At 45.7% G+C, this 23,731-nt stretch overlaps 2 protein-coding genes across 4 annotated transcripts in view; one reads left to right on the top strand and one right to left on the bottom strand.

Moving 5' to 3' along the window:
* The window catches only part of DOCK1 (dedicator of cytokinesis 1), a 466,830-nt gene that overhangs the window by 200,628 nt on the left and 242,471 nt on the right, over window positions 1-23,731 (bottom strand). The window lies entirely within an intron of this gene.
* The window catches only part of INSYN2A (inhibitory synaptic factor 2A), a 56,999-nt gene continuing 56,413 nt past the window's right edge, over window positions 23,146-23,731 (top strand). Inside the window, exon 1 of one of the 2 annotated variants that reach the window (XM_037011231.2) lies at window positions 23,146-23,688. The gene's annotated coding sequence lies outside the window, so the exon portion shown is untranslated. The remainder of the gene's footprint in view (window positions 23,689-23,731) is intronic. The other variant, XM_037011230.2, reaches the window with a different exon arrangement.

The following is a 23,731-nucleotide window of genomic DNA, read 5'->3' on the forward strand; positions in this document are numbered from 1 at the left end:
CCATACAAGAGCCTGAGGATACACAAATATGAAGACAAGAAACCCACAGGGGCAGGCTGACAGCATGAAAACGATCACGGAGCAGGGTGGCTGGGCACAGAGATGGGAGAGAGCATAAGGGAGGGCCTCCCCTGGCACTAATCGAGTCCATGGAGAAGGAGATGACTGGGGGATTCCATGTCAGGAAGTGCTGTCAAAATCGGCCCCGAATTCCCAGAGTAGTCAGATGCCCCAAGACAGAAAGTGGGATGGTGCAGGGGTAGTGGGGGTGGCGGGGGGGGGGGGGGAATAGAGAGGCACTGACCGATGGTATGGGTTTCCAGGGGGTGAGGGGGGAAGAGGAGACCCTGCCATTGGATGGGGATGGTGGTTCCCCAGCGCTGTGAATGTACTCATGCCACAGAGCTGCATAATGGAAAAAAGGTAGCAAATTTGGTGTTACCTATGTTTTACCACAATTAAATTTTTTTTAAGTGAGACCCACCATGACCTAGCACCCCATATGCACAAAATGGCCAAGAGGTTAGCAAGCCAGATGAAGGGGAAGAGAAAGTTAGCAAAAAGCCAAGGAAGTAACCTCAAAACAGCAATAAGCTAGATGGAAAGTTTTACTGCTTTGGGGCTGCGCCACACAGATAACAAATCTGCAAGTTCATGCTACGGAGGACTTGTAGAGGATTTCAGCAAATACAGCCCAGTTATGCTGAATTAAGTTTCTACTCTACCCCCTTCCCCAATCTACTTTCACCTAAAAGGAAAACCTCCAGCCAAATCCACAGACCCAACTCTAAATTTGGACAATTATATACTTTCCTACAAGTTAGACCTTACTAACACTGGTTGTCCTTTGATTAGGAATTAACAGCAGAAAGCAGGAGGGAAAAAAGGGAGAGGACCCGGATCTCATAGATGTGGGTACTAACCGTGGAGGGACGTGAACTGCTCTGTCTCTGTGCGCTCTGGGAGGGGTCGCTGCCAAGACAGCACTCAGGCAGGGCTCACAGAGTGAGATAAAGTCATACAAGCACAGATACGAGCAGCAAGCTGAGAGGGATACAAGTTGGAAGCCATCTGGCCAGCAAGCAAGTCACCAATCCTTCTCTCTTAAAGAAGATTCTCCACCCACCAGGCCCCACCAGAAAAACAAAGCTTCCTCCAGTTCAAAATGTAAGACTTGATTCCCTCTTGAACCACAGTTATTTATCTGGCTCTGCTATCAGTAATACACAAAGAAAATTAGCAGATTCTACTTAGCTAACAACAATATGCTCAAATTCTGCAGTCTTGCATATACCAGTGCATATGAAGTCAAATTATGCTTGCATTTCTATGAAGGAAATCGCTATTCAGATATTTTAATGAAAGTTCTCTTAGATTAATGAGAGTAATTATATGCCGCAATTTTTATATCTCATAAAAATATTTTCCACTTGGCATTTTTTTCCTTGGATATATGTTCCCAGCATGCAAGAAAACTTCACTCTTCAATATGGAAAGTGCATTTGAGCTGAGACTGCCCATATATTGGTACTCTGTGTCTGAACCATGGTTTTGCCATTATTTCCATGAGGATTTCTAAACAGACAAGAAACCGGTAAGCAGACTTAAAATTTCTTAATGCGAAATATTTTCAAGATACAGCTTTGCTTTGCTGCTTTGGCACTGAGTGAAAAATCCCCAAGAGCCCAGAATCTCCTGGCAAAGCAGAGTCCATGTAACAGAATGCCAATACGCACAGTAGGTTTCTAATCGTTTTGGCTTCCAGCAAATAAGCATGTTATCAGTTTATGAGAATTATAATCCATACACGGTATAACTAATGAAATAAATCCCAGCATGAAACTGCTTAAACCGCTTACCCTATGCAGTTTCACGGAAGTAACGTGTAGAATCCAATTACAAAAGCAGTTTTCATCCCCTAAAGCTAGAAATCAAAGGGAAAGTCAAGATGGAGCGAATGAAGAGGGTGTTCGGAGGTATCCCACTAGCAGGCACGGTTGTAGGTGCAGTGTCGGGAGATGCGGGACTTGGGAATGTTTTTGTTTTTCCTGCCCGCATTCTTTTCCTCTTCCTTCTCCTCCTCCCCCCTCTCTGTCCCAGCCTCCGTGAGGACACACAGCAAGGCTACTGGGAGCTGCCCTGAAGGCTTGGCACCTGGAACACGCCTAATCAACACCCCAGGCACGAGAACCTGAATGAGAACGTCGTCTGTGCTCCGGGGCAGCCAGCAGCTGGAGGGGAGAGGAGAAACGATGGCCGGTGTGTGTGCCTCTGTGGCCTTGAGCAGCTCAGAGCTGTAGAATGAGCTAGACAAGAACACCGCACCTGCCCCTTCTTTAGACACAATGAAGGAAAAGCGGGAGACACAGCCAGCAACGTCGAGGCCACTGCCCTCCTGGAGTACGGCTTTCCCTCCAGTGAGTGCCAGGCATTCCTCCTTTAAATTCCGCTCAAATCCTCACTTGACTCCTGCCAGTCCTAGGAGAGCTCTTCCGTCTGACAACTGAAGGCTTTGAGCCTGTGGCAGGCTGTCTGACTACAGCTGTGAGCACATTGTTCCAGAGGCCAAAAGCCTCACGCAGCCGGGAAGAACATTTAGGAAATGAGCAAGTCAGAATCCTATCACCAGTAAAACCGTGCTTCGGTATAAGATCCAATCTGGGCGTCCACTGGGGGACTGGGTGTCTCAACAGTTGACGGAATGGAATATGGAGCATTGCCAAGAGGAAAGTGATGGAATTCAAACGCACTTGTAGAAATGCAAGCTCCTGACCAAGGACCACGAAAGGTTTAATGTCAAAGCAGCAGGCTTCCTACAAACATGACAGGTAAGAGTACAGGACACATATATAGGCATTTAATCCTTCTCTGACTTACAGAGAGCATTTCATGTTTAGCTTTTAAGCTTGCACTTTAAATTTGCTTTTCTGTTTTGCTCATCATGGACCCTCCCAGGCTGACATCGGTACTCCTTTAAGATGCTTTCGACTTAGCAACACTGCCTGTGGAAGTAGATCCTAAGGAGATCTTCCCTACATGGGGAAATGGGTTAGGCAGAAAGATGTTCCAGGTAGCACCACTCTTCCCTGGAAATAACCTAAATATTTCACAGTTGTGAAATAGTTAAGAAAAATAAGGAACTCTCTTTTGGCTGGTAAAATTTACAATTAGAAGTGGGTGTTAGGAAGATAAAGCAGTAGCATGGAAAAAAAGTGCCTGTCATAGGCTCTAAGATATGCACCACTAGTGAGAAATGCAGGTAAGACTTCCAGCAAATACTGGGAAACACAGATGCAGAAGCAGACACAGAGGGTCAAGATTTACGCAGAGAGAATTACAAGCAACGGGATAAAGTGAAGAAAAATACTGGCATGACCAGGATGGACAGAGCCAGACAGGGATGCCATAAAAAGGCAATGAGAGAAAGTACTCAGCGAGGTAAGAGAATTAAGGATTTACTTATAAATACAGGATTATCATGTATTTCTTCTTTAAAAACACACATTTTAGTAGCAGAATTCCATTTCTTTCATATATAATATATATGATACAGGGAAATGCCTAATCTCTCTGAGGATCAGTTTATTCTTATATGCACTTATTACGGGGATTATTTCTACCTTCCATTGTTGCTGTGCAAATGCCTGATACTTGCTGGACAGGCAAAGGGGTACTTTCTGTCTATGTATCTGCCACAAGGAGGAAGTAACCAGATGCCCAAGAGAGATGCACAGCATGAGGGCTGTCCTCGGGGCATTAGACGAGGTTTAGTGGGAAGTTGTTAGGGACTCCAAGATAGACTAGTCCCGGAAGGGAGAAAGGGAAAGGCAGGAGGGGTGGACAGAAATAGAGGCAACGTCTGGTATCCTCTAGGAGTTGGCGGGTGGAGAACAGAACCAGGAAGAACAGACCAGAGAGACCAGGATGCGGAAGCACTTCCAGCTGCATTCCAGGAGCTGGAGCGAGCTAAGCTCAGAGCAAGGACAGGACAGAGAGGAGGTGGGAAATGCGGGGAGCCCGAACGCACCCGATCCTGAAACGGGAGGGGATGCATACAAGGCCCAGGCAGAACTGGCTTTGGAAAGGAGAGGATACAGTTGTCTCCCATTCAGGAGAACCGTAGACAGGACACACAACAAACAACAGGCATCCTGAACTGCGAGCAAACCAAAAGAAGGTGGAGGCCACCTGTTCTGACGGCTCGGACTGCCCATGTTTACAGAGCAATGTGGGAGGTGCTCCAAGGGGACGGAAATGCCATCGGCAAGGCAGCAAGGCAGCAAGGCTGAGATTTTAACCAAATGGAAACTGCACTGCACGGGCCACGCACCCCTCCAAACAGACAGGCACTCCTGGTGTACATCTACTTCTTAGCTGAATCTTTTATTAAATTAGCAAGTTGGCTTTTGTAATGTTTCAAAACTTCACCCACAGTGAAACGATTTCACGTTGAAAGGTAATGAGAAAAGGCAAACTTTTGAAACTTGGGGAGAAAGGTTTGTTGTAAGAGCTAAGCTATGCCTATGCTTCCTGAACAGCAGAGCTCTGGCAGATGGCACATTATAATCAATGCCTTGGAGCAATTATGAATTTATCAACAGCAGCCTGTTGTCCTTGTACAAGAGTGGGTTTTAGCCTCTGCATTTTCCAGCAGGTAGAAGAACAGTGAGGTTGCCCAGCCCACACGCTGCAACACATGGTCATACAAAACACTTCCACAGAACTACCTCTGGGGACATGCTCTCCCTGAAAGAATAAAACTCCTCTGATAACTTTCCACTCAGTTTCGGGTCTTCCCTTGAAAATAGCGATGCTTCTAAAGGTCTGCACCAATCTCTCTTCTACTCGTCTCTGCCCCATGTGCATCTGTACCAGGCACTTTCACATCGGTTCAAGGACTAGTTCTTCCTTTCTCAGATCAAGTACTCACTTCCACGTGAAGTCAGCTAGAGGAGTTCACAGAAGCTGCTTCCAAGAATGGATACTGAAAGTCGATACAAAAACTGGTATCTTGACAAAAAAGTTCCAACAGCTCCAGAGTGACTCCAAGGGGGAGATTTTGGTCTGTGTTTTGCCTAATGTGGCCCAAGGACCTGGCAGGCTATACACCATCTAGAAAACAATTTTATTCATGAATTCCACAGCCAGTCCTGTCCCTGACCCTCAGAGATGCCGGGGATTCTACTACACCAGTCCCTGTGAATAAATCTTCCCCTCACACCTAAGGTACGTTTACCAGAACACCACCTCCACAGTTCACATTTTAGATGGAAAGATGCAGTTACATAATATAACACAGAAACACATATGAATATTCAGAGCCACATTTGAATAGATGTGGTGTAGTTCCACTTGGCTGAAGGTACTGGGAGATAAAAGGGAAGTCTTGCCCTCACTGTCCATGCTATTTAGATGTTCTTGCTATTCTTATTTTCTGAGGTTGGTTGCTTGGTTTGTGTTGGCCACAAAAGAAAGTTGGGTTTTGACTATTTTGAAAATGCCCTTAAATCATCTCATGTGTAGGTAGAGTTTTTCTGACTTTTCTTGTCTTCAGTTCTTCATAATTCATCGGGAAATCAGCTCTGAAGAAACACATTTTCAGCCTCTGAATGGGATTTAGTTATAAAAAGTGCCCATCAGTCAAAGAGCATTATCAAAGCCATCCTGTCTATTTCAGGGTCTGAAAAAACAAGGCTGAGCTATTTGTTCACAATCCATCATTGTTCGTACCTGATAGCAGGAACTCAAGATAAACAGGGTACAGAATTTAGCTGAAGCTTCTGTTCTAAATTGTCTTGGTTAGATGCCAGGGACTCCAAAGGGAGTTGGAAGCGAGAGAGGGACAATGGGGAGTGTGCTCAGATTCAGACCACCAATATACCCCATCACGTTAAAAGACAGGCAAACATTAAAACTACAATACCATAAATATCATTCTGGGTCCGCAGGAGACAATGAGGAAAAGCCAGGGGGAATCACAGTGACTATCACCGCAAGGTTGGACTTCTGCAGCCTAAGAAGCCCTGGGGACTCTCCTTGCCTAAGTATGCATTTGCCTTAGGAAATGTTGACCCACGTTTCCACTCCATGGCATAAAACCTGGAGAGACTCTAGCACAGGTGTGCCAGGAGATGGTTGGATGGGTGACCGGTTCGACTGCACTGTTCTAACAACAAACACTGACACCACTCACAGATCCATGCATGGAGAAGGGCTAACTCGGCTGGGATAAATTCCATCAACTAGAATAGTATATTGTAAAGAAAGTGAACAAATCCCAGCTCCTCCCATCCACGGCGAGAGATCCTACAAAGCCATAATGCTCAGAGTAAGAAGCATTTCACAGGAAAACATGCACTGGAAGATTCCATTCATATGAAAGGCTAAAGGGACAGAATGTAAGAAAATGCTGTTAAGGGATACATATATATGATGAAATTATAAAGAAAAGCAAAGCTGTGATTAACCCAAAATTCTGATTAAAGATTACATCAGAAAAACAAAGAGGGAGACAGAGGGGGCAGGGGAGCAGCTGAGGACCTAGTGCTGACACACAAGCCCGTTTTATCATTTTTAAACTGTATGTTCTTATATTTATTCTCTTGTATGCACGGTATAGTTCGATAAGAAAAGAAGACTGATAAGCCCCAACAAGGAGCTGAAATAAGGTAGTAACCTTCAGAGTGGAAAAGCTCACGGCTCTACTTGTAATACTCAACCCACAGAGCACGACTTCTCCAAGCGCACCCCCTGAACACCGGCCCTGGCACACTTCACGAAAGATACGTAAGCAGACTTGGTGAAGGGGGGAGCCTGGCAAACATAATGTTCTTCATGTAATTGTAGATTAATGATACCAAAATAAAATAATAAATAGATAGATAGATAGGTAGGTAGATAGATAGATAGATAGATAGATAGATAGATAGATAGATAGATAGATAGATAGATTAGATTAGATAGATAGGTAGGTAGGTAGGTAGGTAGGTAGGTAGATAGATAGATAGACAGACAGACAGGTAGATAGATGATAGATAGATAGATAGATAGATAGATAGATAGATAGATAGATAGATAGACAGACAGACAGACAGACAGACAGACAGGCAAAGAGCTCCCTGGTAAGACAGGTAGGAAAACTTCAGAAAGCATGCCCTATCTCGTCCTTTACAAATTCATGATGCACATCAACTTATTAAAGTTTCTGATAACACTGCTGTCAGAGTCTTTGGTTCAACTTGGAAGTATGCAGTCTTAGGTGACGGATCCATTTAGTAAAACTGATAACTGTCTCCCAAAAATGTTTGACAGGACCCACCCCCTCACAATGTGATTCTATCATATGACCCATGTAAATTCTACCCTAGCCCAGAAGTAGGCAAGAGAAACCATATGAAGAAAAAATCAAAATCTTTCATGGGAACATTCCACATATAGAGCCTTTCCAAAGCATTAGAAATTAGCATTGACTGCTCAGAATAAAAGGAAAAATTATCTGTTGTGTTCTTTCTCGATCTCGGATCCGACTAGTTGCTTACAATGCCAACCAAAACACTTAACTTCCAAGTAGTATGTTAAAATCACTTTTTCACCATGAAGAACAAACATGAATATATCTGCAGCCAAGAAAATTAGTACTAATAAATTTGTTCTGAAAAACTGAGGGAGAAATTATAGCCTTCAGTTTATAATAAATGAGGAATTTTTAAAGAATATTCTGGTAGAAGAAAACAGCATTCTTAGATCTGTACCTCCAGGCTGCAAGAACACCCATGTTATACTGTCAAATGAGAAAAAGCAACTAACAAAACATACTCTTTCCATAAGATCTGGTAATTGGGCTCCTTGGAGCTGAAAACTTACGACCACACAAAAACCTGCACACAGATACTGTATAGGGGCTTTATTCATAACTGCCAAAACTTTGAAGCAGCAGAGATGTCCTTGAGGAGGTGGATGGATAAATAAACTGTGGGCCATTCATACAATGGAATATTACTCAGGGCTAAAAAGACATGAGCTGTCAAGCCATGTAAAGACAAGGAGGAACCTTCAATGCAGATGACTAAGTGAAAGAAGCCCATCTGAAAAAGCCACATCCTGTGTGCTTCCAGCTATGTCACATTTTGGAAAAGGTACAACTACGGAGACAGTAAAATGATCAGTGGCTGCCAGGGGTTCGGGGAGGGAAGGATGAACAGGCCGAGCGCAGAGGATTTCTAAGGCAGTGAAGGGATTCTGTAGGATGCCGTAACGGTGGGTATGTGTCCTTATACATTTGTCTGACCCACAGAATGTACACCACCAAGATGGAACCCCAGTGCCAATGATGGACTCCGGGTGTGTCTGGTGTGTCATGATGTGTGGGTTCCTTAATCATAACGAATGTCCTATCTGGTGGGGATGTTGAGAGCGGGGCAGGCTGTACACATGTGCAGACAGGACATACGTGGGAAATCAGTGTACCTTCCTCTCAGTGTTGCTGTGAACATAAAACTGCTCTCAACAAGTTTCAAAAAACGAAAATGCAGAGTAATGTGAATATATTGTCTACTTGTAAAAACAAAGCACATCTCTCTCTTCCCCTCTCAATAATAATCTGAGCTTATACATGGAAATAAAATACGTATGTACATTTAAAAAATGACCTAAGCACTTATGAACAAGGAGAAAGGTGTGTACAGACGAACCCCAGGCTGTTGACATGGCTAGTTACCGGAGAGAATGGGAAGGTAGACTGGGGAGAGAGGGGATTCGCTTGGGCTTCATACATCCTTTCACCGTATTATTCTCACTTATTACAAAATGCACGTATTATTGTTAAAGTTAAAAAAAAAAAAAGTCTGGTTTTTTTTAAACTGAAAGTGCTTCTCCAAAGTTGAATTTGAGAAGGGGGACATCACCATGGAATTGAGATGCAGGAAGCAGCCTGGAAGTCAGTGTGAATTCTCCAACCTCTTGGGGGTTAGTGTGGAGGGTGGGGAATGAAAAAGCATCCCCAAAACAAGTAACAAAATCAGCCAGCTAACAAGACTCTCAACACCGCCCACAGAGGAGCCTTCATCATGGAAGCAAGGGCATATTAGAGACTTGGTAAATGCGTCCCTCGGTGAGAGAAAAAAACTGCACAAAACCCAAAACTCAAACAACAGGAGAGGTTCTGAATTTCCCAGGCGGAACCTCCCCAGGCAATGGCTTAAGTCACCAGGCTGTTCCGAAAGCAGAAAAGGGCAAAGGGAATGTGAGGTGAGGAATTGGTAAGTGGGACACCAGGTCCTCAACATTCAGCATATGCCTTAAAGGCTTAGACTATTAAGGCCTCTTTACTTTTTAATGGAAGCACATTTTTAAATTCTGTATGGATTCTATCACACACTTACATATTCCCTCAAGTATTCATAAGAACAAAATAACTTGAAAAAAATGAAGTCTCACGTTTCTTGACTTAACAGCCAGAGTGGTCACACAGTGGCCTCATGTACCTTTGCTCCTAAAACCATTTTTCACATGAGTGCAAAGACAAAAATGATTCTTGAAATAATTTCACACGTGATGCCAGGAGACACAAAATTGGAAGCCAACAAAGTAGACAACTCTGAGAAATCAGTGAACTGGGATTAAACGATTCTTCTTCCTCCAAGATAGTCTCCTCTGAGTCACTGAAAAAATGCACATAATCAAATTTATACACCCACTAGTAATGGGTCATTCTTAAAAGCTAAATGGGGGGAATAACTGATTTTTAAAAATTGCCAAGCCAAACACTAGTTTTGAATAATTATGTAATATATTCTACCAAGCACTGACTTTAAGGAAGAAATATATTGCATCCTCAAAAGTAAATTTAATTTTGTTTGCAGGTTTAAATCTTTTTAAATGGCACTACATTCAAACTTTGGAATCATAGCAAACTTTGCAGGCTTGTTTACAATGACAGGAAATGATCTGAAAGATTCACATCCACGAGAAAAGGGCGAAGGGCCCACGGAAAGGGCGCGTGTTCACAGATGGTTGGAGCCCCGGGGCACTCAAGACCCCACCCAGGAGCCGCTGGAGAGTGAGGGGCGTCCCTTTCCCAGGCTCCGTTTTCACCAGCTACCTGCATTACTTTTCAGTATGTTTTTATAAAAATGATGGTGGTTGAACTTTTCTTAATTGGCCAATTACCTAATTTCCACTAGGAAAATAAATCAATGCATTAAAATGTCAATAATAAATGCTGTTAAATGTCAGAGGAAAATATGACAATAATAAAAGCTTCCTCAAAGGAGGACCAGGTGCTGGCTAGATTCCACCTCAAGACCCCAAATCCACAACAGGGGGTGACAGTCCCTCCATACTCCTCTGCAAAGACAAAATAGCAGACACAGAAGCCGGCTTTACTAAGGTCGGCAAATGAGGCTTAGGGGCTTAGGAGCGTTTCTCCTCTTAAGGTGTCTGATGACCTCTGCCTACACCCCTAGACCGTTAACCCGCTGAGTCAATTAGCAGAAACGTCCTGCTGAACAGAGAAGCCGGGCAAACGCCGTCCGTGCAGCCAGCGGCCCTAGGTGCTCCGAGCAGCCCCTCCTGCGCGGGGTGCGCCGGGCTCAGAGGGGCGGCTGGGCTGCACAGAGGCTGAGAAGGGGTGCGGGCGGGCGGTAGTGCATCAAATCAGTGAGACCCGGTCACACTCAGAAATCAGCAAAGAACAGTCGGAGCTTTTACTCCACTCTCGAACGGAAATTTAGTAACGTCTTGGGCAGATGGTGCGGCGGTGGGAGGGAATGTGTTAGGCTGTCACCTCCGCTCACGGAGGGCGCCTTGGGGGAGGAGAACCCACCAGCTGGAGGTCCGAGGTCCCCGGCCCCCCGCGCGGCTTCACCGGCAGAGCAAAGGGCTCGCGGGCAGCCATGCACCCCACGGCCTGTGTGCCATTAGCATCTAGCCCAGCAAGGAGGGGCCGGAGGAGGCCTGAGGGCCAAGGAAGCAGAGGACAGGAGGTTGGCCAGACTTGGCTCTTGCTCGGTTTGCATTTCTGGATTCCTGGGCTCTGCTTGAGCGTTATTTCCCCGTGATCACAGAAAGCCCCCTTCTGACTGTATCACTGTGCAATCGCACCCCGCCCTGCATCCAGCTGGTGCACCCCGGCTTCTGTGGGCTTGTTTGAGGGGCCGCTCAGCCTGGGATCTGAGCTCGGCGTCCTGTGAGCACAACAGGGCCCACGGCACGTGCAGAACGGAGTTTTACAGTGCTTTCCATAGGTAACGGGGCAGGAACCACCAAATTTACGACGTCATAAAGAATTTCATTCTTGCTATTAGGGAACCCAGAAACAGAGATAGAAATCTTCCCCTTTTCCCGATTGGAAAAAAAAAAACAAGACTGGCATAGCATGGTAATGTGCCCAAGTGACTCTACCACGGGAATGGTGGCTTCTACCAGCCACAGCAGCCACACTTGGCTTTCTTATGCCAAGTCTCCATTTCCTTGGAAAACAGCATAGTGGACACTGAAACCCTTGCAGCCGTACTAGGGCAAACTAAACTCAGTAAATGAGCTGCAGCTGAATTAACAGGCTCAGTGGCTATGCTTATCTGGGTCACACACTCACAGATGCGAGGGTACATCCATTTATAGCTGTAGTTGCATCCCTGGGTCTCTCCGAAGTTCTGTCAATAAATTCGATGTGTAACACTTAATTGCCCCAGTTGTGGGCCATGTTTATTTTACAGCATATTTGATGGAGCACTTACTGGTCTGAATGATTTTCTTGCACTTTTACTGCTTTTGTATTTTCCAAATCCATCATTTTAAAATGCAAGGCAGTTCTGACCAAGTAAAGGAAAAAGTGGAATTTGCTGCCTTCCTCTAAGCCTGCCCTGCCCAGGGGTGTGCGGCGTGGTGCCCTGTATCACATTTTCAGTGATGAAATGGGGATGAGACCCACCCTCACCCTCAAGCCCAGCAAGTCATGAAAACCACCTTGTATCCCAAGATACAAGGGGCCCCTTCAGGGGCCCCACCCAGCCCCCAGCTCTGCCTTTCTGGTAGGTAAGCCTCAACCTGCCCTAGCTCCCAGTGCTTTATGGGAAAATCTTAAATGAGACTTTCCCATGCATGATGAATTCATATTTTGTTTTCTTTTACAAAAAGCCAAATTAAGCCCTCAAACACACACACACACACACACACACACACACACACACACTCACACATTTTGTTCTTCAACTCTAAAGACAAGCTCAGCCTTCTGCTAACTCTTATGGGTTAAACATCCTGTCTCATCAGAAGATGACGACCGGTTCTCAAAGCCGCCACTTGTCAGTTGGAGCAGAGTATGAAACCAAAGAATCGCCTCTGGATATTCAAACCAATTTCAGTGCTTCCAAGAGTTAAGCAGGGAGAAGATAAATTCCAAAATGCTTCCTTCTGTTTAAACACACTTGAAAGAAATGGAGTGTAGGTTAAGCCTCTCACTGCTAAGTAAACACATGGTCAGCACCAAAGAGATTATATTAACTACCACTTGGTAAATTATAGCACAATGTACAATGAAATAATTTTAATAAAGGAGCTCTCCATAATCCTAATAACAGGCAACATAAAAATGTTGCTGTATAAGATTAAATTAAAAATGTATCTATGTCTTTAGAGAATATCGCAAAGTATTCACAAATGATATACAGCACACCAGCAAACTGACATGTGGTGACACACACAATGACGTTCAATGAATGCAGTGATCACTATGTCACATTTTTGGCATGTTTTAAAAAATGACAACAGGGTCGTGAAATCTTTGCTTCCTGAAAAGATTCAAATCTGAAAAATAGAACATTACTAAGGATATTTGACTGATAATTGATACTCAGTGTAGTGAAAAATTCACAGTAAACTAATAGTTAATCATTATTCACATGGGTAAGAAGAAGAATTATAGAAACTTAACGGTTTCTCTCAATTGTTTGGAAACTATTCAAAACAAAAGAGATGTATCAAGTCACCGTAATAGCTCCAATATTAAAAGCCTACAGCTAAGGTATTCCATTTGGTTTCATGAAGCACTTAAATAAATCAGCCAGAGATTAAAAATCCAATATTAACTGTCTAGTATTGTCTTGTTTTGAATTAATATAGTGTTTTCTCAGAGGGGTGGCAGGGCAAAGACCCGACACATTAATGGCTTTCCCTTGAAGAAATCATTGCATTTTAATTCCAATAACTAGAGTGTCCCCAAAAGATGTTCTTCCAGTCCAATGACACACCTGTGCCCAGTTTGGGTTTGTTTTTCTTTTTCTTTCCTTTTTCAAGAATGTGACTCTTGAGACATGGAATTACTGTTTGTTACTCAAAAACTAACAGAGGAACAGCTTCATCACCATATCCCTCACCAGAAGTAATCCTTGCTAGGATATACTGATCCAATTGTCTCAAATCTCAGTTGAAGCAGGCTTACCTAGAATCAAGTGTACCTGAGAAGGCAAAGGGGAGAATGTACTGTTTCTTGTGAGGAATCAAACGCTTTATTAATTCATCCTGAAAATTTGGGTCTCCATAACATCAAAATTCTTTGGAACAATTTATGCAATGAACCAGAGATCAGCAAACTACAGCCTGAGGACCAAATCTGGCCCATCTCCTAGTTGTATAAATAAGGTCGTGCTGGAACTCGGCCAAGCTCATGTGATAGCCTCCTGTCCGTGACTGCTTTCCTGTTTCAACAGCAGAGATGAGTTTTCATGACAGGGACAGTGTGACCCACAAAGTTGAAAATATGTACTATTTCACTCTTTAAGAAAACGTTTGCAACCCCTGCTATAAAATATTCCTTCCATTAACAATTAGGTAGTAAAGTCAGTTGCCTATGAAGGCAGCCCCTCTGTGGCAAGCATCCATGGTCTCAACATGTGTAAGAATGCAGGGCTGTTCTGTTCCTTAGGAAAGGAGACAGTACTTCCAGGTCTTCCAAAAGTGTTATGGTTCATTCAGGTGCAAGTTTAAAACCATTAAGGATAACACAGCTCTTTATTTTACCTCACTAAAAGTTGAGTAGTTATCTGATACTTCTGGAGAGGATTCCTAACTGCCCACAACTTCTGGATAGCAGCTTCTTTGTAAGATTCCCAACTTACTTAGTCACATTTCTTGATGGTCTGGGCTTCTTTCCTCCTCTGAAATGGTGCTGATGACAGAGCTCTTTTAGGAGGAGTAAGGTGATAATTCGTGTAAAGTGACCAGCATAAACTAAGCTGAATTAAGACTAGAGAAAAAGGGTAGTAAATACTTTTCTTGTTCCCCAGGAAGGTCCTGACTGCAATAATAGTGGGGAAGAGACTGTACCCAAAACCTGCCTACCCTTCACGGAGAACAGGACCCAAGATGCCAAGAGTTGTCATTTATCCAGAAGAAATTGGCAAACATGTTAATGAAAATATTTAATAAACCAGTAAGTCTATTTACATTAGGGAAAGCAGAACACTGGCTATCATAAAAACAGGAATAAACTAAGCTAAATAGGACAAGATCTGTAGAAGTACAAAAAAGAGCACCCGAGTAAGTTCTGATTTACTAAAGCTTTGAAAAGAGGTGCAGGCAAGGAATCTTCCAACCTATTTAACCAGCTCTCGAATTTACATATCACAAGAACATTTCATGTATTAGGACTTCATACTTCCCCCTGAAGGGATGAAAGTATGAGAAAAATGTGAAATACACAACTAGCATAGTGTCTGGCCCTTTTGCAAGATAAGGTGGCTTCTTTATTTTTTGAGTTCTGATATATACTGAGTAAATGCCATTCAAAAGGTAGAAGAGGACTTCAGTGAATTTAGAGCTCTGACAGCTCAGATCATGTCCAGACCTATTTTACTCACAGAATACATGCAGAGATCCGCCACAAACAATTTCAGAAATTGCCAGTATATACATGTATTCGTATATGCATTTACAAGAATAAATGGTAGATTACACTTGCTGCAATAGACACATTTCTATAAAGTCATGTATTAAGTAATTTTTGACAAACTGAATCCCTCTAAGTGCATGAGAGACGATGGTTATTTGAAGACTGACTTAATCAAAATGAGCATTTGCTAAAGTGAAACCTTACAATTTACCTGTTGCTAGGCCATACTTTCACATAAGGAGTTTGCTTAAAGGGACTTATATGCAGGAATGAATAACTTTTAAAATATGGATTCTATTCTGTATTCAAATATAGAGATTATGCATGCTCATCAAGAAATAAAGAATAGGTAAGTCTATGGGAGATCTCTGCATTTTGCATGGTATATAGATATTACTTCTGCTTTAGCAGGAGCTTATTTCAATTTCATGGTGAATACTGACCACGTTTCAACACTTGTCATATGCATTACACCTTAAGCTGATTTCACTTCAGCCACATCGTACAATGTCCCTGAAATACTAACAAAGTATACACTTCCATCAAAAAGGCAAGAATTCAACAAAGATCTCCTACACACGCCAAAGGTACAAAAGGAAGACATTTCTTTGAAAAGCCACGTGATCTGTGCTGTGGACATTTGCCTCAGTCCATTTATGTGACCAGGTTGGGGTGATTACGACACGGGGTGCAGCTTTAATCTGCTTACTCTATTTTCTTATGAGAAGTTGTCTACAATCTCAAATTGATTTCATGCCATTCACCCATAACAGTGGAAGCTGAATGTGGCATTCCCAGGGCTGAGACCAAGAGCCTGAAGCAGACAGCGAGAGCCCTCATTCTCGGGCTATGCCGGAGCCAGGAGCACAGAAAGCTGCAGAAGTGAAAATGTTCATTAACACCCAGGGACCGAAAAGGAAAGAGCCAATAACTTATGAATCTGCAGGTGAAGATGTTGGCTCTTTACTATTTTCATGGTGTGAATGAATCACAAGCCTTATTTTAAGGGACTCGGAAGTATCATCAGCAATTTCATGTGACAATATTTACTCTGCTGGGAAGGGGGAAAAAGGTACCATTAAAATGAAATTCTTCATGGTCATACTTTGATTCAGTGAACAAAATAAATCATCAATAGATTTCATCTCCTACTAGAACTTCAGGGCATAATGCTCATAACCCAAGACATCCTAATAAAAGGATAATTTTACATTTGCTCATGCTGATCACATGGAGTAAGGCAATCCACATTCAAATGGGCACAGATATGAGGTGCAGGGTGGGCCAGGAGGGAAAAATGACGTGTGATGATGACATTTTGAACTGTGGCCCAAAGAGACCACTTAGTGCTGCATCCATCACAGCAGCTTGAACCCACATTTATTGCTCAACTGTGCAGGTAAATGTTTTCGATATTTAACAAATTCTGAAACCAATATTAGGGTTCAAGTTGAATATATACCTAAAATGAAGTAAGATTTCCTTTAAACTTGACACTGAGTGACAGATTTTCTACTAATGCTGTTTCATCTTTTTGGTGACTCAGTTTTTAAATCCACACCTCAAATTTATTTTTTAAAACACCCACTGATCGGCAAGGTTCTTCCTTTATTCCACTGAAACAGCCGACAGTGAAGACAAATGGGAAGAGGCCTTGTAAGATTTCCCTCCCTCGCTTGAATGAAATGCATGTTGTCGGATATCATAAAATATCCCTCTTCCAACCTCATGAGGCCAGAGGGCCACTCAGAGTTCTTCCAAGGAGGGGAGAGAACACGCCAGAGCCATGATTGCCAGAATACAGAGACCAGAGCCAACCGTGACCACCTGCAGTATATTCTAACCATATGAATTTCAACCTATGGGCACTGAATTATGGGAAAACAAATGAAAAAAAAACTTTTTTTTTTAAAAAAAAGTAAGAATACTAGGCAATATTTAAAATCAAAATGTCTTGTTTTTCTTGGAATTCTGCATGAAGAACATCTCATATGAGAAATGTGTTAAACTATGCTTTTGGTTATTGTCTTACCGTTAAAGTTGCACTAGCATTAATAGAAGACAACCCAGAAGTGAGCCTCTGAGGCGGTACCTGTTGTGAGTTCAACACACTCCAGAACGTGCCAAAGCAAAAATGAGGCGAACTGGTAACGGAGAGGTGTGCGATCTACAGTGCGGTGGAATTGAAGTGACGATCTATTTAATTCCCCAAGGATTCAGTACTACCAAAACCAGAAATGGTTATGAAAAACACAGAACTGAAAATCTGTGTGTGCCTTAGAGGTCATCAAACATAACTAGAGATTGTTTTTTTTAATTCTGTACTCTCCCCATCCGGAAGTTGGCATGTAGGAACAAAACGGTCACTTTGGAATGTATGGCAGCTTGCTAGGGCCTCACTCCTGATCCACACAGGTAAGCAAATACATGCAGGTGAGGCCATTTGAGTACCAAGGGGCTGTGTCAGGTAATTAAAAGGCTACCATAACCCAGTGGCATTACCCCTGGCCCTGGAGGATCTGAAGAGGTCTTTCTGGTATATATGGAACACATACTGTGATGGATTATTTTAATAGTTTTTATCCAATACCGAAAATGTGTGATGATACCACTGCAATCCTCTTGGACAAGCATTAAGGAGCTATCCAAATGTGCCATGACAATGGTATTCCACTGTCACCGAGGCTGTTACTACTTCAAGGCATGACTGATACAGTGAAAAGATGAGGTAGAACTCATAAAGATGACAGAACACCTGGCCATATGCTCCTCAGCCGGCCTGAACCTGTCCTCTGCCTGAGGAGAGCTAGACACTACAGTTAACATTTCTAGTCAGAATCCGTCCCACTGGAGTGCCAAGCTGATTCAGCACGCACAATGGCCTGGCGGAGTGTGGGTTCCCCTGTGCATAGGTCCCTGATGTACCTTAGGGCCAGCAAAGTATCAGGAGAGGCATTGATGACATACTCAAGCAGGGCCGTAATGTCTGTGTGGTGCATGGAAATTTAGAGCAACTCTAAATTACAACATGTTGTTCTTGAGCAAATTCCAAATTCACATCAAAGTAATACACCTGAGTGGGGCGTGCTAGATCAAGGCATTCCACAAAGCTGGATTCAAATCTAGGCTCTACCACTTCCAAGCTGCATGACCTTGGAAAATTGCTTGACTTTGCTGTTCTTCATCTGTGAAAAGAGCATCACAGGGTCTACTTCACGGTTGTCCTATGAGGTCAAAAGGAGATACTGCACAGGGTACCAGGTGGCTGGCATTCCGCAGGCGTTTGACCAAAGTGGGCCGGCCATCATCACTGTCAAACAGGGCTTGTGGGAGGAAAAGCAGGGTTCCATTTTCTTCTCCTTCCCCTCCTCTCACGCCTAACGGGAGAATAGAGGGCAAACAAGGATGTATCTGTACTAGATTCCCTGGGCATCGGCCTCGGGAGGACCCTGCCTAAACTGACCACAGGACTATGTGAACCAGGACGGACAGCCTGGGAAGGGCTGTCAAGTCTTGCCACCAGCGAAGTGGATTACCAGAGCAGACACTGACATTTGAAAGCAATTTTTCGCCCCTCTTGACCCAATTCTGGTCAAAGGTATCATTCTTGGGCCTGGTCATAGGACCTGCATTCTAGGACTTTGGTAGGCTCAGAGAGACTGCTGGCACTACCAGAAGGGATTAAGAAAGGCCTCTTGGCCATCTACCTTGGTGCGAAGAGGCTTGTTCCCCAGCGGACTAAGCTTGGATAACGGGAAAACCTCACAGACCCCATCACCCAGAATGAATGAAGGTCAGCAGAATCAAGTTTATGCCCTATGTGTTCATTTTCTCAGCACATCCACCTCACAGAAAAATAGGGAGTAACTGACTTTGGAGTGAGAAAAGCCTTTGGGTTTGATCAGAGCCCTGCAAATGAGGGGTTCGGGGGTGGAGGCGAGAGAGCCTGCAGCACATGCTTGCTCTTCATCATGTCTGATATTTTGCTGCCTCTAGTGACTGCGTATGAAAGAAAACCTAGAGCCACCCCTACACCCCATTCTCTTTAAAAATAAAACCTTCCGTTTCCTACAGATAAATCAGATTCACAAAGATGCATTACAGAACCAGGGACTTCAACCAATCTGTGTGATATTTAGTTTTTCCAACCCAAACTGTATTCCAAACCAATAGACCATTTCCAGGCACTGATCATGGAAGGAAAAGAAACTGAGGGTGGGGAGGGCCCCTGGAGCAGGGGCGGGCACTTCAGAAAACAAGCTTTGCTGCCAGGACAACGCAGAGCCACAGGCAGGGGCTTTGCACAGAGGGAGACTTCTGCTCAGAAAACCAGTCCAGAAAGCAGACAGCACTGCATCTGACAAAGGGGATGACTCAGAAGGGCCTCCCACAAGGGTTCCAGGCAAAAGATGAGGTCTGGCTGGAGCCCCTTTGAGCACTACACCTTGTTCATGAGAGAGAAAAGTAAAGCGTCGTGATGTTACTGATCTGTCTCCTCCAGGTCGAGGTCGACCTGCGATGCATCTCCTTTGTAAGGGTTGAGCATGGCTGATCTGTTACCACAGCTGCTGAACTAAAGGATGTAGCCTATCATCACAGATACAGGCTCGCCTGGCAGTCACTTTAGAACATTAAAGGATGAGGGAGGAAAATCATTTCCAAAGTGAACTCCACCACAGCGGCAACTGAGAGTCAGGCAGGTGTTCAGCAGCAGTCTCCCAAAGCAGGAAGCTCCCAAAGCAGTGCAGCCGAACAAGAAGTCTCAGCAGTGGCAGGGTGAGCTTACAGACCCCCTGCTTTTCTCTTACCTTGAGTCTTGGAGAAAAAGTGGTTTCAGCAGAGACAAGTGAATTTCAGTAAGCTTATTGGTTCGTTTAAAGGGATAGATGTACTGGGTAGCAAGTATGCAGACACTGCACAGACACAATGATTATACCCACACAGAATGGAGGCATCCTGAGAAGAAGACATATCTTGATGAATTTTCCCATCTGTATAAACTATGCCACTGCCTAGTTCAATATACAGAACACTCCAGCACCACAGACGACAGGGTGGCCCTGTGCCATCAGTATGCCCTCAAGGTAACCACCATTTTGACATTTATGGCTTTTTTTTACATTCTTGGACTTCATTCATATGGATCACCCAACATACACTCTTGTGTCTGGCTTCTCCTGCATAATATTTGAGAATATCGTTTATGGTACTGCCTGCATCAACAATTAGTTCTTTTCATGGCTGTGTTGTACTCCACTGTATGCATAAACCCGTACTCCACTGTATGCATAAACCCAGAGGTTTTTATCCATTCTATTGTTGATAGATATCAGAGCTATTTCCAGTTTGCAACTCAAATGGATAAAACAGTCATATACATGCCTGTACAGCTTTGACTTGTATATTCTTATCTTTCTTAATGTGGAGGTGGAGACCTCAAAATTTACTAAACTGCACAACTAGAAACCCAGCAACTCTCTGCCCAACACCTGCATACTTCTGAGGAGGAAGCCAAAGAAGAGAGACTCACATATCTTCTTAGTCATCCAGTTTGTACTTTTTTGCATTTTTATTCTTTAGGTGAGGTTGCTTCCAGGAAATCCCACTTTAAAAGTAGCTATTTTTCCCTTTGCAAGTCCATCTTTTTCAGCAAAAATCTGAAGCAAACTGTAAGGAACCAATTTTTGACTAATTTCTAAAGTGAACCTGCTAAAATACCAAAAAATAAATCTTTTTACCAAGCTTAACTCTTTTTTGAGGAAACTGAATATAATGACTCATTCTAGAACCTAAAAATATGCAGATCTCATCCATAAAAATGTATGCAGTGGGGGTCTGTGAGTTGGTGGATGGCTGAACCCCTGCATGCCAGCCAGCCCCCCAGCACGGTGTTTAAAGATTAGCGCATGATGGCCCATCAATCTTCCCCATGTGGAATCTCTCTCCATAGCCAAAGGTTTGGTGAACCAAGTTTTCATCAATATTTCTGTTTGTGAGGTTGAATACTTAACAATTATACAATAAATAAACAAATGGTTTCTTAGTTCAAGAAAGGGGGATGCCAGTGGTTTTAATAGATTCAGAAATGCAACCAAGTCTACAGAACGACAGAAAAACTACAAATAAGTCTTGATGATCCTAAGAAGTTCAGTTAAACTCTGCTCTTCATGTAAGTGGGTTTTCTAACCTGCCAATTACAGCGTTCTGTTTTCTTCCTAGAATTTAACCATCGTGTGGATCTCAAATACAATTATCCCCAGAGCCCATCTCTTGCCAGCTCACACTGCCCCCTGTGGCTCTGCTCTGTCCTGCTGTGTAGGCATTTATGTTTATCTGTTTTTACTCATGGCTCCTAAAAATGTAGCTGTCCGTTACCACCAGCACAATTCCGGTATTTCCTGGCAGCTTTATTTACAGTGACATGTTTAAGAGATGGAAGGCAGATTTCAATTTTATGGATTAGCCATAAAGCAGGATTTACAGACAGCTCCCCAGACCACTGGGAGAATGAGGGAGCCCACAGGAGCCACAGCACATCTTCCCAGGGAGATTATGGGGGAGGGATCATGGCACTAAATGTCCCCAAGTCCTACACATCCCAGCAACAGCTCACTGCCAGGCAGAATATGGGGTTTCCAGGCTGTACACCCGTAACCTGGTATCTCTCTCCAGCCGGCTCCCACCAGCATCCACTGGGCAGCAGAGAAGTAAATAGGCTGTAAATTAGACTTGGGGGATCAGGGTTAAGAACAGCTGACAAAAAGTGAGTGGGCAGAACTGGGGTCACAGGTTCAGTTTGCCACTCACTTCTGGACATTATCTGGATACTCGAGGCTTGCAGAGTTGTGTCCCAAAGGACGCTAAGAAGTGAGAGAAGAAAGGAGATCTTAGGAGGTTTGTTCTTCTGAAATACCTGGCTACAGTGCCCTAAGCACTCAGGTGCAGACAAAGCACTTCACACAAAGCAATTCATAAAGAACAGACCCTCTGCTGAGCACAGCGCTAGGCTCAGTTCAGCTCAATGAACAAAGAGGCAGCAACGGCTGGGGCCCAGGCCCGGGGCTGGAGCAGAGACTAAGGGACGTGCAGGCAAAGGTGTGGGTACACATGGGCAGCTCTGTCTGCAGAGCTGGGTGAGCCAAGGGACTCTGGCACTGTCCTCTCCATTCACTCTCCAAAGCCTGTCACTGCCCTCGGGCCCACCATTTCTAAATTCTTTCTTGGGAAATATTCAGACTAATGAGTGTAGCTACTTTCAAGTATGTTCAAGAAGAATGAACTTCAAGCCCCCGCACCTAAAGAAACGTAGAGACCAGGAGATGTCCGGCAGGCTAGCTGCTTGGTCCCAGACCCGGGTACCAGGGTCAGAAAGGAATCAGGGAAACCGCTGGGCCTGCTGCTTTGAGCTCAATAGACCCTCTATTCGTTGTGCATTTCCGGGGGGCGGGCGGTGGGGCCATCTCCTCGTGCACCTTAGATCTATTACTCTCCCAAGTGAGCTCAACTCTGCCCTGAATCAAGCGCAGTCCCTGCCGGTGGCATCTGCAGGTGGGTGGCGTGTGTGTGTGTGTGTGTGTGTGTGTGTGTGTGTGTGTGTGTGTGTGTGTGTGAAGGGGAGGGTAGGGGTCCTGATTAGGAGTCGCGGTGGCACCGGCTTGTTCCTAATATCAGCGGGCCAACACTCCCACTTAGATCCACCACTCACAGCCGGACTGCCTGCCGGTCCCCACATAGAGGGCCTGACCCTGGGTTGCACTGCACGGAAACACGCCCCTGTCTCCGGCCTCCACCAGACAGCAATCCGCAGGTGAGGGATCAGGCGCCCAAGCCCCCCAGCGCTCCTGGATTTCAAAGTCCCGCTGGGCTGGGCCGGCTGCCACAGCTGGGAGCCACCGCGCGGGTCCCCAACGACCCCTCGGAGATAAAACGCAGGGTCCTCCGCCCTCCAGCGGCTCCGGAGGCGACCGAGGGTAGACTCAACAAGTTCCCGGGCCGCGCAGCGCCGCCTGCAGCCCAGAAACCCCGAGGACGCGCCGCGGAGGAGCCCCGCGCGCAGGCGGCAGCCGCCGGCGGCTCCCGCACCACCTTCTCCTCCCCGGCTCCGGCTCGGGCGGCGGCGGCGGCGGCGGGGCCCTCGCGCTCCCTCCGCCCGCTGCCTCCTGCTCGCCCACCCCACGCACGCGGCCGCCCGGCCCGGCCCCGCGCCGCCCCCGCCCCCGCCCCGCGGGGCCCCGGGCTCCGCCCGCCTCGGTGCCAGCCGGGCGCACAGGCGGCGGGCGCGCGGCTCCGGCGCCCTCTCCTCCGGCGGCCCGGCTCCGCGGAGTGGCCGGGACCTGCGGGCGGCGGCAAGGACTTGCCTCCCGTTCCCCCCCGCCCCCGCCCCGGGCCCCGCGAGCTCGCCGAAGACGATCGCAGTAAATGAGGACATCGGAGAAGCACGGAGCCGGCTGGCTGGAGCTGCCTCCGCCGCGCCGCGAGCGAACGAGCGCGCGGGCGTCCCCGGGGCCGGCCGAGCCGCTGCCGCCCCGCGCGCGTCGCTGACCCGGGCCGGAGGGACGCGAGCTGCGGCGCGGGGGGCCGGCCGGGCCGGGCCGGGCCGGCGGCGGTGGAGGGGGCGGGCGGCGGGCGCGCAACCGGCCAAGTCCCCGGAGCAGAGCGTTCCTCCGCGCGAGCCCGGCGAGCCCCGCCGCGGATGCCCTGTCCGGAGGGCTCCGTGCCGCGCCAGGCTTGCCCGGGTCCGCGGCGAGACATGCCCGAGCCGGGCGCTGCACCGACCTCGACTTCTCCGTGAGCAGCGGAAGGTAAGCGGCCCCGCGCGCCCTTCGCCCGCGCCCCGGCGCCGCT

This window comes from Manis javanica, chromosome 7 (assembly GCF_040802235.1).
Source record: "Manis javanica isolate MJ-LG chromosome 7, MJ_LKY, whole genome shotgun sequence".
Lineage (NCBI taxonomy): Eukaryota > Metazoa > Chordata > Mammalia > Pholidota > Manidae > Manis > Manis javanica.